Source organism: Glycine soja, chromosome 10, assembly GCF_004193775.1.
Source record: "Glycine soja cultivar W05 chromosome 10, ASM419377v2, whole genome shotgun sequence".
In the NCBI taxonomy this organism is placed as follows: domain Eukaryota; kingdom Viridiplantae; phylum Streptophyta; class Magnoliopsida; order Fabales; family Fabaceae; genus Glycine; species Glycine soja.
This window is the reverse complement of record NC_041011.1, coordinates 15,407,238-15,425,105: the sequence shown is the minus strand read 5'-3', so window position 1 is coordinate 15,425,105 and position 17,868 is coordinate 15,407,238. Positions and strand designations below refer to the sequence as shown.

The window sequence follows — 17,868 nt, the reverse complement described above, 5'->3', positions numbered from 1 at the left end:
ATATATTTTAGCCTTATTTTTAACAAACTTGAACAACATTACATCTTTTTTATAACAAAAATATTACATTTTTAACGCTATATTATCTAAATCTATCAAAGAAGATGGGAGTTTTATGTTTTATATATGTTATTGTAAGAAAAAAAAAAACACAACAAGCAACCGCTTGAGTGTATCAGTAGCATGGCTAGTGTTTGTACCCATTAAAGGTTGGGTATGTGTTCAGTGTATCAGTATCATGGCTAGTGTTTGTACCCATTTAAGGTTGGGTATGTGTTCTTGCACTTTCAGTTGCGCCCCAAGCTTTGGTTCTTCTTCTTCCACGAAGAAAAGGAAGCTTTCCAACAAAGCCAATGTTGGTTCAAGAAATAAGAAGTTCAAGAATGATGATGATGATGAGGTTTGGAAGATCAAGAAAGTGTTGGAAAAGAGCAATATTGGGACCATGCGCAGGTTGATACTAAGGAGAGAGATGGAAGAGGAGTTTGTGTTGCCTGTGTTGGGGGATGATGCTGATTCAAGAGATGGGTTTCTTCAAGAAGTTATGTATTCATTGGCAATTGGATTAAAGATTTTGTTGCAAGAAGGGATTTAAGGAAAGGAGATGAAATTGGTTTTCAATGGAATCCATTCAAGAATGGCTTTGATTTCTCTGTTCTTCAAATCAACTATATGGGATAGGCACCACTAGTAGAGGCTCTAGTCAATTGCGTAGTTATTCTATTTTTGACTGTGGTCAATTGTGTAGAATGAGGGGTTCTAACCATTCTTCCATTTATTAGAAGCCTTCAAAGTCTTGTTTTGAAGGTCTTATGTATAGAGGACATATGCTCCTATATTGTTATTTTTGACAGTGAAATTTGGACTACAACTATAGCACCAGTTTTGTCTCTTCTTGGTTTTTGTTCAATTTTACACTTTTGAATAGTCTAGTTTTATGTATGTTTATGGGCTTACTAATATTTTGCAACTAAGCTGCGTGATTCAATTAGTGGCTCTAATGTGACTCAGTTTATCAGTGTTGTCTAATGTTCTATAGTTTTTGAAGTTATGGTTTTTCTCCTTTTCATTTTGTTTGTCTGACTCTTAATCGACAATATGCATTTGGTTTAGTAATGCTATTTCAGAGTATCCGGAATTCAATCATGAATCTGAATCTTGTGCTTCGTTAGCACATGAGATCACATCATAATAGACTTTAATTTATGCCAAAGAATAGGATACTTGTGAACATGGAGAAATAACTTGGTTTTAAGGGTTAATCTTTGCCACTTTTGCATATATTGACAATAGTCATCTTGGTTCCTTTATGTGCTCCATCAATAACACTTTTCCCCTTCATTCAAATAGGTGCATCTTTTTTAAGTGAAAAGCATTGCTTTATCTACTTATGTGTAGCGATAACATAGATGCATTCATGTCTCGGCCCCATAGCAGTTTGGATAGGGATTAAAACTGTAGGGGACACTCGGCTGGTTATTAGTAATGCATGAGCTTTTTTTTTGGTGAATAATAATGCATGACCTGTACATGTTAGTTAGTGCTATATTTTTGTTTTCAACATTTTTCTTTTTGTTGTAGTTCTAGACTTCCAGTTATGGCTTTCACTGTTATTTTATTTTACAGTTCTTTTTCTTTATGTGTTTTCCTTTTGTGAAATGCATGACCTTCCATTTCCATATAGTTATTGTACATGAAGAAGGTAATGCGTTGGAATAAGAAACAATTTCTTCCAAAGATTAAAAGAAAGCAGTCAACTGGTGTTATCTTCAGGATTAGCTAATTATTTATCTTCTATGTTTTTAGAGACTCCAAACTATATTAAAAACCTAATTGTTAAAGCCCTGAGTTTTCAAATGAAAGGTTGACCATGAGAGCATGGACAGTGAATGGGGCTTCAATGAAGATGAGATTAGTCTTCGATGAAACGCTTTCAAGAATTGCTTTGACTTCTCTGTTCTTCTAGTCTAGTGTGTAGTTTTCTTTTTTTGACTGTTGTAAGACTTGAGGGGTTCTAACTATTCTTCCATTTATTATAAGCCTTCAAAGTCTTGGTTTGAATGTTTAATGTATAGAAAAAATTTACCATCCATCCCTTGTCTTTTATGCAGTAAAAAGGTTCTTTCTGAACCTATTATTTGAGTCTGATTACATTTTTAGAAAAGCACTTCACAATTGCACAAAAGACCTAAGGATTCATTTGAGTAACATTGAAAATAAGTTTTCCATTTCATAACATGCCTTTTAGTATGAAATCTATAATTGAATATGGAAATGCTAAAATTTCAGGATGGATGCAGGTGAGTATCAGGTATGCAGGTTAACTCAGGAAGTGTCCTGTATTTTGACCCACTAGTTTGGGCAGAAATTGGTTTGGGGCATCTATAATAGTATGTATTTGTATTTGCATAACATATATTACGTGCAAGTGATAAATTTAGGATCATCTATGTTACTTGATATATGTTAGATTGTTAGTTCATCGTGAGATTATTAGCATACATAAGACTAATGATAGCATGCAGTATTTTAATTTTACAAATCATATGTACAGAAGTGAGTATAATCTCTTTTTTTGCATTGAGCTGCCAATTATATATTACCTTTTTCAGTTTGTCATTTTGTTCCTTCTTGACTTACATATGCATTTTTATGTATTCCCTTTTTCTCTTGGGATGATTAGAATTCAGAATTTTCCAATTTCACTTGGGCTGTTTGGATGAGTTTATATTAGTTTCTTAACGCTTATCATTTACATTTATTCCCAATCCGGATTAATAAGTTGGTTCTTGACAATGACACTGTGCTTGTAATTAGGAATGAACTTAAATAAGAAATCAGACCCATCATTTGATGATCTTATGCTTTCAGCCACTGCTAATTACCTGAGACTTTCAAAATCAATTATTGTTTTGAAGTCTGTTTTTTCTGTTCCTTTTTTTTTCTTCTGAAAGTACCTGTGATTGTAAGGATCATGCATGTAATGTGAAGATTGAAAATGGTTTAGTTTACTCTTGCAAACTTGAAAATTGTGTGATTTACTCTACACTCCACATAATGGTTGTATTTATTTCATTCGTAGTATAATGGAAACTCAACTATGCAACACCTAAAAGGTAAGGGAAGTAGGGGAACTAGTACTTACATAGATGAGATGCTTTCAAAGTATACATATCGGAGCATGAATCATAGCAGAATAGTTACTTTAGTTTATGTCAGAATAGGATACATGTGAACATAGAGTAATCATCCCTGCCACATTCACTTATATCCACAATTGTCTTTTTTGTTCCTTTACTTTTTCATTGACACTTTTCCCTTCTTTTAAATGGGTGTCATTTTGAAGTGGCAAACTTTGCTTTATCTACTTGTGTGTAGGAGTTATTTTAATAACATAGATGCATGTCTTAGCCCCATTTGTAGAACTATTTGGATAGGGATTCAAACATTAAGAAGAAAGAAATAATCTTTAAAGGATCTTCAAAATTAATAACGGAGAACTCTCTACTATGCCCTTGTACAGTTTAGTTGGAGCTATATTTTTGTTTTCATGAATTTTTTTTTCTCTGTAGTTCTAGACTTCTAGTGATATCTTTTGCCATTTTTTTATTTTACAATTATTTTTCTTTATGTTTTTTCCTTTTTGTCAAATGCATGACCATCTATTTCCTTCTTGATACTATACATGAAGTGCAGAAGAAAGTAATGGATCAGAATAAGAAACAAATGTTGAGTTGTTAGCTAACGGTGAGATTATTAACATAAACAAGACTAATTTAATTTATTCAGCTCTGCTATGATATGTTTAGTAGACATTCACTGATACATACTGGTTGAAAGGAGGTATGACTAATCAATTAACCTACATCTGATATATACTGGTTGATCAATTCTTATAGTTGTTTTGTACAATAATAAACTGAGAATTTTTATTAAAAGTAGTCTTGCAGCATCCATGGTTCTTTTATAGAAGCTTTGTGATGAGTCTAATTAACCATCGATACCAAAGTCTCAAATGGAAGTTCATGATAGATGTTCAAATGCCCCAATGGAAGATAGTTCAGCAATTCCCCCACAGATTCCAACAAACTAGCTAGCAACTCTGATTCTTCAATGTATATTCATAGCCAGATGTCTGGTACTTTTTCTTTTGTTAAAATAAAAATGTGTTCTTACATTCTTAGTGATATTTTTTTCAAACCACATTTTGAATATGTGGACACAAGTGCATGCTCAGGTTACAGCATGCTAGTGACGAAGAAAGTGCTAAAATAAAGACATCGTTGTAACCAGTTTTACTTATTACTTCATTAAAAGAGGTAAATTCACACATTTTATCCTTATTTTCTCAGTAGTATGTTAGAGTAAACGTTGTATTAGGAATTCCTCATTTCAAATAAGCTTCTAATTCCAAACTGTATGGGTTGCTCTTCAAGATTCCATAATTAAAATTGTTTCAGATATTTAGTTTTGATTTTGAATACTATGTTATCGTAAAGTTTGAGTTACATGCACTTGAGGCCATCTAGTGATGTGGCATTACTTAATTATCAAGTGAAAGCTTTTAAAATCAAAGGTGTTTCCCATGAAGCACGAATCTTCATCTGAGGGTTTGTTGCAAATAGTACCTTTCTTGGTTCCATACATTTTCACATTTCCAAGAAGAGTTTTTTGGAGGATGGTGTATTAAGTGATGATGAGAATATCTGCCATCAAGCAAGAGCTTAGAGTTTCTGGATGAAATGCCAACAACTCAGAATATTGCTGCTGGGAAGGTGCCACCTGTGGCTATCATCATCTCTCATCAGAATCTTGGAGGTGATGTAAGTTCAATTTTCAGTACACCTTACAAGGCAATCATATGCCCTCTGGGACAGTCTTACTTGTAAGGAAACTGATCTCTATGGACATGAAAATAATGCACTACCAGAGCAAGATAGTTATAGTTATAGAGCTTCGAAGGCTGAGAAAACTAAGTCATGAAAATGTAATGAAACCCATTGGATATGTTATTTGTAGTGGTGTAGCTCTTCTCATTCATCAGTATCTACCCAAAGAACATTGGCTCAACTTCTTTATGAATCTACAATACTACCTGGAATTCAGCCTGACTGGCGTGCTAGACTATCACAATGATGAATCAAAAGTTCAATCACAAATAGGTTTTGAGAGTAGCATGTGCATACACACTTGTGCATGATAAAAAGTAATTTGATAAAGTAAACAACAACATAATGATATACAGTTAAATGTCTCCTTTTTCATGGGGCAATAGAAAGTTTACCTGTATTGCCAGCAGTCTAACCAAATGAAACCAATTAGCACTCATTTTTTATGCACTTTATACAACAAGGTACTTGTCAGATCAAACCACAATCATATCCCATGAACTCATACTTTTCCAAGATTAACATTTTGATTTATAAATGATCAATGTTTACATAATATCAGAACTTTCCAAAGCTCAATTTCAAAGCCATCCATAACTTTCTCTATTACTCTTACATACACACACTCTCTCTAAAAAGTCTTTAGTGCAATTATCTGTTCTTAAATTCATTAGAAGAGATTTTCTATTGAAATCATCGAATAGGCACACATCAAATTGACATTTCATCAAGCAATAATGGACAACAAAGGTGATTTCAGATTCAAGCATTAAATCCTAATTCCAACAAGTTCATGTGATTTTTACACAAGAATGAGAGTCAAACAGAAAAGAGGAACAAAAAACTGATATAACAAATTAGAAATAATGAGTGTCGTAATTATGCTTCACAAACCATGACCATCTTATGTGCGTGCTTTATTACACAATCATGATTACCTAAACGGAAAAGGAAAAAATGATCAAATCACAATGAAATAAAAAATAACCGAGATCGTGACAAAGAAAACCCAAATTTCAAACTCGAAATCCAAAATCACAAAAACGTGAGCCATGCAAACGAAATCCAGCCAGCAAAACAACAAACTGTCAAGTAATTATCCAAAAACCGATGATTTTTTTTTTTTGAAAACTACAATATCAAGAGACAAACATTAAATGAGATATGCGACCCAACAAATTTTTTGATTTCAACTAAATTTCAACTAACAAAACTTACAAAAGTGTGTATTTTACATGAGTAGAATTTTTTACCTATTTAATACAAAAAAAATTACCCAAATAATACAAATATAAATTTTTTTACACAAATGATATATAAAATAATGTACACGTTCAAAAATCTAAACAATGTTTTTTGTTTTATTTTTAATAATTTTTTCTACATCTTTAGAAATCTGGGAATCGATTATTTGTATAAGTTTGTTTCTATTTGACAATATTTCTCTTCGTCAAAAACTTAAAAGGTGGATGTACACTCTAACACAATGCAAGGTTATGAATGATATGAATCGAACTCATTTGCTATATTCAATTTCTAATTATAAATATTATCCATACTTTATTTATTTATTTATTTCATCACGAAACATTTAATGTGAATTTAATTAATTAAAACACATCACTTAATAAATCATTAAAATTTATACATTAATTATATTTTTGTATTAAATTAAATAATATAATAATGAAGGAAAAATCCCTCGAGAAAAACATAATTTATAGAAATGAACCACTCCTCTAACATTAAAGTTCTACCAACACATGTATGGGACGGGCACAAATATTGTTTTTATCAAGCGTATGAGAATGGTTCTATAGTACCCTTTTGAGATCCTATCCATTGTTATCCATATTGATGATCCATTTTTGTGTTCAAGAGCTACTCATATTTTTTATACTAGTAATAGGTATAATTTTTATTTGTAATAAAATACTCATACAATGTTAAATGGTTTTTTAGAATACTTTTTAATGTTATTAATATAATATTTATAAATAGGTACATTTGTCTTGTTTGTTATTTTATTAAAAAAAATAATAAATAAGCTATTTAGAAAAAGTAAAAGTCAAACACATATTTAAGAAAGTTAGATTTGAAGAAATGTATTAGTATAATAAAATCAATGGTATGAGCCAATTTTTTTATTTAATTAAAAATGTAAATATGTATTTTTTTAAAACATTTTGAAAAACAAAAGTCAAATGTATAAATAAGAATGTTAGATTTGAAAAAATTATTATTAGTATAACAAAATGTATGGTATGACACAATTTTTTTATTTACTTAAATTTAAAGAAATTTAGCTTTAAATCATTTTGAAAAACAAAAATTCAAACATATATAAAATAAATTACATTTAAAAATTATGATTATAACATTTAATTATGTTAATATAATATATTTAATAACATTGGAGCTAATTTAATCCATCTTTTTCTTCTTTTTCTACATTATACTTGATAATTTCTTTTAATTCTTATAGGTACATAGTGAATTTATTGTGATAGATTTTAAAAATTAATCAAATGTTATGGTGGTAACACTACAAGAAAAGGGGCTTATACCGACCATCATAACAAATTGGCTTAAAAATCTTAATTGGACATATATTTTAGAAGTTTTAAGCTGCTTTTAAACTTTTAAATATTTTTCTCTTGCTCTTGTGACCATTGGCCATCACAAGTAGAAAACAATAAATCGAGGCCGATGGTAATGCCACCATGAGCACCGCCATGGACAAGGAATGAAATAGGTTAACATCCTCTACGTAAATTGGTGACAGAAGCATTAACAAGGTACAAAAAAAATTCCATCAACTTTCTCCTCTAAACCCTAACCTGATTTTTTTTATTTCTCTTCACTTGCTAAAGAATGCAAACACAAGTTACTGTATTGATTTGATAAAAAAAAAATATTGAATTAGGAACTAATCTTTTGCTATCAACTTAATTACAAGAAACATTTAAATTGCTTAAACTAAGAGCAACTTGACAATTTTTTGTTTTGTTTTGAGCTTTTATTGTTGATTGCTAACATTATTTATTTATGGTTGCAATGTATTTTCATGCTAGATCATTAAATATGTTTCACAATGCAGAATAATTTATTCTTATTAAGAATTTTGATTTTTAATTCACACTTGGATCTAGATTGGTTTCGATTTAGGCAGAAATTATGATATTTTCCGAATCAACAAAAATGTTGTTGTTTGGACATTTTTTCTCTGTACATAATATTAATTTATGTATATCTAATCTTTAATATTTCTATTCTTTATTGTTATCGTATTTTTCTAATTATCATGTGATGTCTTGGATTTCATTTGTTAGGTATTTTATCATTCTAATCACATTGGTAATGATGTTGATTCAACTATGTAATTTTTTTTCTGACATTTCTCTTAAACAATAGTCAAGATGTACATGTGATTGATAACACCAATTCAATATATACCCCATATTGTATATAAGATTGTATTTATTTGACAATATTTGTCTTCATAAAATACTTGAGTGGTGGATGTACACCCGTCCCAATTGAAGCTTATGAACGAGATCTATTCATATTGATAACTTTATTCAATTTATAACTATTATTATTTTACATATTTTTTATTTACTTATTTTATACAAAAAGAAACTAATGTGAAATTAATAAGAAATTAATTATATGAATTTAATAATATAAAATATATCATTAAATCTTATACATTAATTGTATTTTTGTAATAAATTGAATAATACATTAATGGAAGAAAAGTTGCTCAAGTAAGACATATCTCTTTTAAATCAATCATTCCTTTCATATTAAAGTTTCAGCTCGCATAGGTTTGGGATAGGTACATGTATTGTTTTTATTGCATGAATCGGAATGGGTACAATAGTACGCATCCTACAACTGCTCATTGTCATCCCCATTGATGACCCATCTTTGAGTTCAAGAGTTGTTTATGCCGATGATTTTTTTTTAATAATTTATATTTGTAATAAAATATTCTTATAGTGTTAAACGACTTTTTTTTTCCTATTTTCTATATCATACTTTTAGTACTTATATTGTGAGAGATTTTTAAAATTAATCAAATATTTTGTAGTAACACTAAAAAAGGGTCTTTTATTCTGAATCATAACAAACTACCTTAAAAATCTTAATTAGACATATATTTTAGCAGTTTTATAATGTACATTTGATTCCTTTAAATATTTTTCTTTTTCTTTTTTGGCACCCCAACATATCACTTACAATTCTTATTGAGGTGACATATCGTGTCACCTAATAAATATTAAATATAAAGTATCCAAAACTACAAATAAAATAAAATCCTAACAAAATCGTTGATGTTTTTCTCTCAATCCCTCTTCATCTCCAAAACCACCTTCTCTTTCAACCCTTCTTCATCCCTAACTTCTCATTTTTCCTTGTCAAGATCATTAAAATACCCTTTGCACACTTTTGCATTAAAGCCCTTTGTTTATTTTATTGTTTGATCCGAAAAACAAAAAACTACCTTCTCTAGTTCTTGGGGCTATTGTCCATCGCAAGTTAAAAACAATAAATCATGACTGATGATAATGCCACCTCTAGCACCACCATGGACAAGGTATGAAAAAGGTTGGCATCCTCTACTTGAATTGATGATAGGGGTGTTAGCAAAATACAAAAACTATTTCATCATCTTTCTCCTCTAAACCATAACTTGATTTTTTTTTATTTCTCTTCTTTTTGCAAAGGAACACAAGCATGAGTTACTGTGTTGATTTGATAAAAAAATATTGAATTATTATCATTAAGTTCTCATTAAGTTCAACTGAGAGAGACACATAATGAGAGGTAGCCAAGCTTCAAATATTTGAAGTTCTAGCTAGTACACTTGAATTATTATCTTTTTTCTTAAGCTCCTTTACCTCTGCCTGGTAGTGGCTGGGATTGAGTAGGCTTATGTGACAGGGCAACAGAGATTGGGAAGTTAATTTATGGTTTTGGGTTGCAGATGAGTGATTTAAGTGATAAGCTAATGATAAAGTTTCTGTGGGGATGTAACTGTGTTTAGATGTTTTGAAGGTATTTCTAGATTAAAGGTTAACATTCATAAGACCTAAACCTTGCCGACAAGATGAAAATGGTTATGGGGAGGCAAACTTGCTTGAAGAATTTTAAGTGTCATGATTTGTTGGCTCTAGCTATCTGCTTGGAGCCAACTATGTAATTGGATTTTTGGATGTTACTATTATTCATCAATTAGTTACCATTGTCCTCAACGTTTTCAGTTTAGAGTGGGGGCATGCGGACAAGCATGTGAGTATGACTATGTACTATGTAGTGCATATATAGGTCATGGGAGAAAAACCTATTGGCAAATGACTAAATTGATCTTTCTCCCAAAAGAAATGACAGGAATACACTCTTTTAAGCACACTCCTTCTTTGCATCTTCTATTGGTCAAAGAAAAGGCATGAGTGGAATCTTAATAATAAAGGCACTCTCTAAATGATAATGTTGTTCTTCTTTCTATGATAGTACATGATAATGGTAGAGGACGTAGCTACTTGTTACAATATAACTACCGTGGTACTCCAGTCAAGGGAAATCCGACAAAGTAACAGTAGTAAAATTGTGGACATCTGATTAAGTGGAGTCCTTGTTTTTTACAGTGTGGGAAGCATGTTAAGTACACATATCTCCCCCAACATTTTCACATCAAAGAACCAAAGTAACAAAAAGCAACAAATAATTGCTTCCTAGAATATATGCACTATTTTTCCTTTAAAATAAGACTTTGATCATGTATGGTTATTAGTATTGGAGTAAATTACTCTAACATGCCTTTTAAAAAAAATTCTAACCACGAGTTTTTGTGAAATTATACATTTTTTTTTACATTTATACTAATTTTCTTAATTATTTAAAAAATATTAGACCAACACTTCTTCTATATTACACTAATTCCTCAAATGTTGCTAAAAATGTTAAAAAAAGATGAAAATTTTGTGTAATTTCACAAAATTCCTAAGATGATTAGTGAATTTTACTCTACTCTTTGATTTATTTTTTTCTAAAAAAAAAACAGTAGAGGAGAACTAGAAGAAATTAAGTACTAAAAAATTACCGAAATTTTGTTCCAAATCAAGGCTGGTCCAAATCACTATCTGCTGCAGCTTCTGCCTGATACTCATTTTGAATATTTGAAGTTTTGAACTGACCTTTCTAGTTTCTACACACAACTATTCAATCAATATAGAAGAGAATCAAACTTCAAAATGCTGACACATAGTTCACCTACAAGGCTACTCTACTGAATAAACTTCATAATAATTGATGAAAGTTTTTTTTTTAACTAACACGGTACTTTCTGTACCTGGTCTTGGCTACTTCTGATTAAAAAGTACAAACCCTATGTTGAAAGAACCAGCACAAGGACAAGGACAAGCGTGAATTATAATAGAATCAGAGGAAATAAGGGGGGACACAAAGGATGGGATTTTTGTGCTTTTGTGGAAACTTAAGATACCACCTAAGGCAGCGGTATTTACATGGCGGCTTATCAAAGACCTCTTACCAACGAAGATGAATCTAAGAGGGAGAGAAGTAGAGATAAGTGACCCAATGTGCCCGTTATGCAACAATTCAGAGGAGGTTGCAGCACACCTTTTCTTCAATTGCAGTAAGGTCCTCCCCTTGTGGTGGGAGTCACTCTCATGGGTTAATTAGTGGGTGGTTTCCCGAAAGAACAGAAAGATCATTTCATGCAGCACAGCCGAAGGAATGCTACACGAACAAAAGATATAAGATGGAGCTATTGGTGGATAGCCCTCACAAGGACCATATGGCAACATAGAAATAAGGTGGTCTTTGATAACCAAACTTTTAATGCAAGCAAGCTGATGGATGAAGCACTTCTTCTAGTCTGGTCCTTGCTTAAAGCTATGGAGAAAGATTTCGATACACATTTTAATCAATGGTCTTCCAATTTGACACATGCCTTTGTGTAATTAGAAAGGGAGGATACATGCTGAGACCTCTTCCAAGAGGTGCAACATATATGTACTTAAGTTATGGGGTGTAGCTGGTCCATAATAGCTAAATGTTAATTTCATCTTTTGAACCAACTATGTGTTTAAACTATACTTGTACCTATAGTACCTCTCGTACTCTTTTATATATATAATATATATCTACTTTTGCTGAGCCAAAAAAATAGTGTGTTTTGTGCAACAGGAGCAGGAAAATTCCACGGTGGTGCGGAAGAGGTTTCTAAAGGAACAACATGAGGAAAAGACAAAATAGCTGTTATATATAAGCTGGAAGCAAGTCCTAGTTAGTATCATCTAATGCTAACAGAAAAAATAACTAATGTGGCACACAATTATGACGTGATATCATATGTTGCTAAGTTAGTCATGTAAAAATACTTGCTTAATATGACATGAAAGATTAAAAAAGGTCAAGTAGTTTAGTAAAAAGAATTGAATGGATCATACGTCTTGATCCTATATGTCACAAAGGGTCATTTTAGAAGACCAACAAAATAACACATTATGCAACCCCTTGAAATCGCATGTCAGCTATTTCCATTAGTAATTGTATGATATTGCGACAAAAGGACATAATAAAGATCATAGTAGAGGGCTCAAAAGAACAATTACATGCCATGAATAAAAAGGAAAAACGCATACATGTTTTCAGGCATCATACATGTTTGTCATTTGTGGAATTTGAAAAACATTTTTAAAACTATTATAATAAATACCAATTACTAGAAAAAATAAACCAACCTGCAAATAATTAAAGGAGTTCTTCCCAATGTGATTCTTTGGTTCCTAATTCAGCCAGAAAAATAATAAAACTTTAGTCAATCAACCACATCTATGACAAAAATTTGCCTAATATGTACAAAATAATTTGTGCTAATCAACTTCATATTATAAAAAAAATAAATTGCAAGGCATTTACTAAAGAAAGCAGTGAAGACAGAGTTCCAAGACTATTCAACCCCAGCTTAGATAATCTGTCGTATACTACCCTAGTATGAATAGTTTTTTCCTAGAATTTTGGTTCCCAAATATCTCCAATTTCCACTTTTAATATATTCCTGGGTAAAATATTCAGCAACTGCTCCAAAATAGCATGGGACTAGTCGCTTTGTAAATGGTAATAGTGACTCCAAATATTCTGTTTTTGAAAAATCAGAAAGACCAAATAAAGAGAGAAAGGTTGTGGAAGAATGCAACTGACAGAACAAGTATGACTAAAGGAAAATTATCAAATATCATGCAGCTTGGAAAGAGAAGCAAAAGAGATTCAAAGAAGCTACAGAATACGACATAATTGTTCAATATCCTCTACAAAATCAAGAGTCCACTAAAAGAAACTGACAACAGCAATAATCAAACCCCCTATTTTATCCCCACCCATAACAAAAAAAAAAAAAAACTCCTCCCAAGTAAATTGAAATAAGCTCATAACTGAGAAATGCAAACATAAGCAAGAGGAAAATCATGAAAAATCCATCATATACAGACCACTTTCTTGCTTTATTTATTTTGACAGAAAGAAAATATTCATTTTTATAAAAGCAAAAGGCAGTTCTTCCAACAAAACCTGTGGATCCTCAATGGCAATAACACTTGGTTGTCCTATGTTTAAAAACCCTGAGAAATGACAATGGGAAAATTTTAATAACCTATAGGGGATAAATTATACAACATAACTGAAAATAACATTATTTCACAACCAACAATTTCATTTATTCATCCAGTACGCCTGTCTTGTAAAATTTTGCTTGTCATTCCAGTTAATGTCATGCTGTATATGAATATATAATTGGATTTTAAGTATTTTTGTCTTAATCACATGTATCTTCCACTTGAGACAATCTTTAATTTCCAACACAGATCACCATTATTGACAGTAAAATTCTCCCTTCAAGTATTTAAGACAACTATGTACTAGGATTCAAACAAAGTAATTGGATTTTAAGTTGAAGCAATATGTTTGACAATGCTCGCATTGTTGGATAAAATATTGAATTTTACTACTAACAAAACATAAATGATACATCACTTCAAAATTAGTTTTAACCAAGATTGATTTCAAAAAAACCATTTTATCCAAATCATTTTAAAACTTTTATTAATAAACATACAAACACGAGCAAGAATTTAATAACACTTTTCATATATTAAAGAAATTGGAATATTAGTGAAAATAACATAGAGTAACAAGATGTTACTCCTACAGAACCTGATGCTTTTGGTCTTTCTGCATTATTTTTAGTGGTGGAAAGTGCAAACTATATGATCTTAAGGTATATCTGCCCTAAAGATCTCATAAGAATCCTTGTTAAGAAGGATCAAAGAACTGAAAGTGCTAATATCCTGCCAAGTTTAGTTGATTGCAGAGTTGTAAGAGTTGTTGTAATACTTTATTTTATATTTTTTTATCTTAATTTTAGGCACATGTAATTTTTGGTTTTAGATTTAAGATAACTATCTTAATCTTTCAAAAAAATTCCGATGACCCTAGTTATTGAACTTGTTTTGCTGTCTTTTTTGTTCTCTTTTATTTCTTACTTATCATGCAGCTGGCATATTACCTAGTTTCCATGTTTCTTTTATTAGTCTTCTCAAGAGGAGGCTATAAAACAGAAGGATGTCCTGGCTACAGAAGTTTCCTCTCTTAGAGGAGAGTTGCAACAAGTAAGAGATGAGCGAGACCGACAATTATCTCAAGTACAAACTTTAAGTTATGAATTAGAGAAAGTTAAAGAATCTAGGAAACACTCCTCCACTGAATTGGACAGCTTGACCTTAAAAGCTAATGATATGGAGGTTGGTTTGTATACCCTATTTATTTTTATTAAATATCACACCATTCTGTTATTGTGGAGTCATGAGAGGATGAGCTTCCTTCCTCCAGGAAAAATGTTCTTTCAAAGATAATCAGATAAAGGCATTGGAAGAGCAACTAGCAACTGCGGAGAAGAAACTGCAGGTAATCAAGAATTTTTTTAAAAGTTGTATACTACTAGGTATAGAACCATTTGATATATTTGTTAGATAAAGAATGTGAAATTTTACCTAATTGCTTAATTCTTTTGTTGGTCCCTGACTTATACATTATGATGATTATTTATCTTATTCATAGATTTTGTTCCTTGTTAGGTGTCTAATATATCTGCATACGAGACAAGGACAGAGTACAAAGGACAACAAAAATTTGTGAATGAGTTACAAAGACGCTTAGCAGATGCAGAATATAAACTTATAGAAGAGGAGAGGCTGAGGAAAAAATTACATAATACCATTTTGGTAATTCCCTGAACCAAAACGTTGATAATAATAATAAAATAATAATTGACACCTTAATAATCATCATATTAACAGGAGTTAAAAGGGAACATTCGTGTATTCTGTCGAGTGAGGCCTTTATTAGCTGATGAAAGTTGTAGCACAGAAGGCAAGATTTTCAGTTATCCAACATCAATGGAAACTTCTGGACGAGCCATTGACCTAGCCCAAAATGGTATATCTGTTGTGATCATGTATTTTAAACAATTCTTATTTCATTTTCCTTGAATTAGATTGTGCTGTAAAAATATCAACTCATGTTGCTCTTGTTTTGTTCTTAGGCCAAAAACATTCTTTTACATTTGATAAAGTTTTTACACCAGAGGCATCACAAGAAGAAGTTTTTGTAGAAATTTCACAGCTTGTACAAAGTGCTCTTGATGGTTACAAGGTAATTTCAAATTTCTTCTGTTATCTCTAAAGCACTATTCATTTAAAATCGTATATACATATGGATCAACCATTTAATGCACTATTACTAGTCAATTTTGGAAAAGCAGAATTCTAAAACCCTTTATTTTCTCTACTCACTTTCATGTTGTATTGTATTTTTGCCCTTCTTTGCCCTTTGATTCTTTGGTTCTGACATATCAATGTTATGAGACACATGTCTATCTGTTAGATTTGGTGTTGGATGTTGCCTTTCTAGCATGAATGTTTGTAAATCAATATATATACTATATACATTGATGTCTAATAATATGGTGATGTTTTTTCTTTTCCAGGTTTGCATCTTTGCCTATGGTCAGACATGGTCAGGGAAAACCTATACAATGATGGGAAGGCCAGGACATCCAGAGGAGAAGGGCTTGATACCTCGTTCATTAGAGCAAATATTTCAAACAAAGCAGTCTCAACAACCTCAAGGCTGGAAATATGAAATGTAAGTAACAGAGTATTTTTCTTCTTGATTTTTCACCATTGCAATTTGTATAAAATTTTAAATATGACACAGAATTGCTGATAAGGTTTTCCTTGCAAAATTTACAGGTGTCAATGTTGGAAATATACAATGAAACGATCCGTGATCTGATATCTACAACAACACGCATGGAAAATGTACTCCTGGAAAACAATATACAATCAAACATGACGCAAATGGAAATACACAAGTTTCTGATCTCACAGTAGTGGATGTTCATAGTGCTAAAGAGGTTGCATTTCTTTTAAATCAACCTGCAAATAGCAGGTAACTAATTTCTAGTGTTTATTCTATTGTCTTGTAAGGTGTAACAAACTAATTTCTAGTGTTTATTCTATTGTCTTGTAAGGTGTAACAAACTATTGCATCTTTTAGCTATATATGAAGGTGATGCTATGTTGTCCTAATTAAGGAGATAATAAATTTTACACTCTTCACAATTTTTCAAGTTGGACACAGAGGCAAATCGCATGCACTGATATAAGATGTCGTTGCCCATTCTCTATGGCTTTCTTTCCCTATTCCAAATTTCCAATAGTTTTTTTGGTCTAGATTAAAGTTATCATTCACTAAGACAATCTTATTGGAATCTAATAAAATGAGTACAAAACCAAATTTCCAATAGCTAACAAGCCACAGTTAACAAAGACAGAATCAACATCCAGAATTCTGGATCTATGTTGGCACATCTATCATAAAAATACAATATCTATTTAAAATTAAAAATATATGAAGATTGGTTTTATTATTAGGAATTGCATACCATAATTTCAATATTATGCAGGCGTTGAAGAACAAAATAACATTATTTCTATGAGTTGACAATTTGAACTAAACACAGGTATGAAATATGACAATACGAAAAAGTCTGAAGAGAGCCCATATAATAACAGCCTGGAACCAATAGAAACAGATGCAAAACTGTATTTCAGATTCAGAAGATACGCACCGTTTTGTACTTAGTTTCTATGAGTGACCTTTTCGTACTTAGTTCCAAATAGCAGCCTGCAGTTGATAGATGTATACTATAGTAACTTGTTTCACACAATTTATTTTTTTCAAATGATGGTTATAACAATACATTTTTCCCGAGCAGAGTTTCCCCACGATAAGTGTGAACAACACTAGTACAGTAACATGAACAATGAGTGGAAAGGGATTGCAGCATGTTCGAAAATCACTTTCTCAATATCAGCGTCTTAGAGCATGTTTGGAAATCAGATGGGATACCAATTGGGAAAGAGGGTTTCTTGTTTAAGTAAAGGTACAACCACAAACAATTCAAATACTAACAATTAAACATAAAAGGGCACGATTTTCACTTATTTTGCTTCAAATCCTTTTTGCATATTGAACGATGACATTGTCAAGGCAAGTGAACAAGTCGATAATCACATATTCAAGCATTACCAAAGAACAACTCAAAAACCCTTAATACTATAACATATTGAACCATTTCCAAAATAGAACTCAAAAACTTCGACATCCTTACCTTCAGGAACACTCGAAAGGTGGCAACGCCACTCAAAAAGGCATGACTTCGGCTACGTGGCGGTGGTGGGAGCAGCAGGTCCACTTCGGCTTCAAGTACTTCACGGCAGGAATCAAAACGTCAAGGTGGTAGCGGGACGGAGTTCATGGTGGGATGAAGTAGTTCAGGCAATAGTGGGGGCGCTAGGTTTTTGGAGGGTACGAGAGAGGGTGTTTA

General features: G+C 31.6%; 1 pseudogene; it reads left to right on the top strand.

Moving 5' to 3' along the window:
- Positions 1 to 4,742: 4,742 nt before the first annotated feature.
- On the top strand, positions 4,743 to 16,431 carry LOC114371454 (annotated as a pseudogene).
- Positions 16,432 to 17,868: the final 1,437 nt, after the last annotated feature.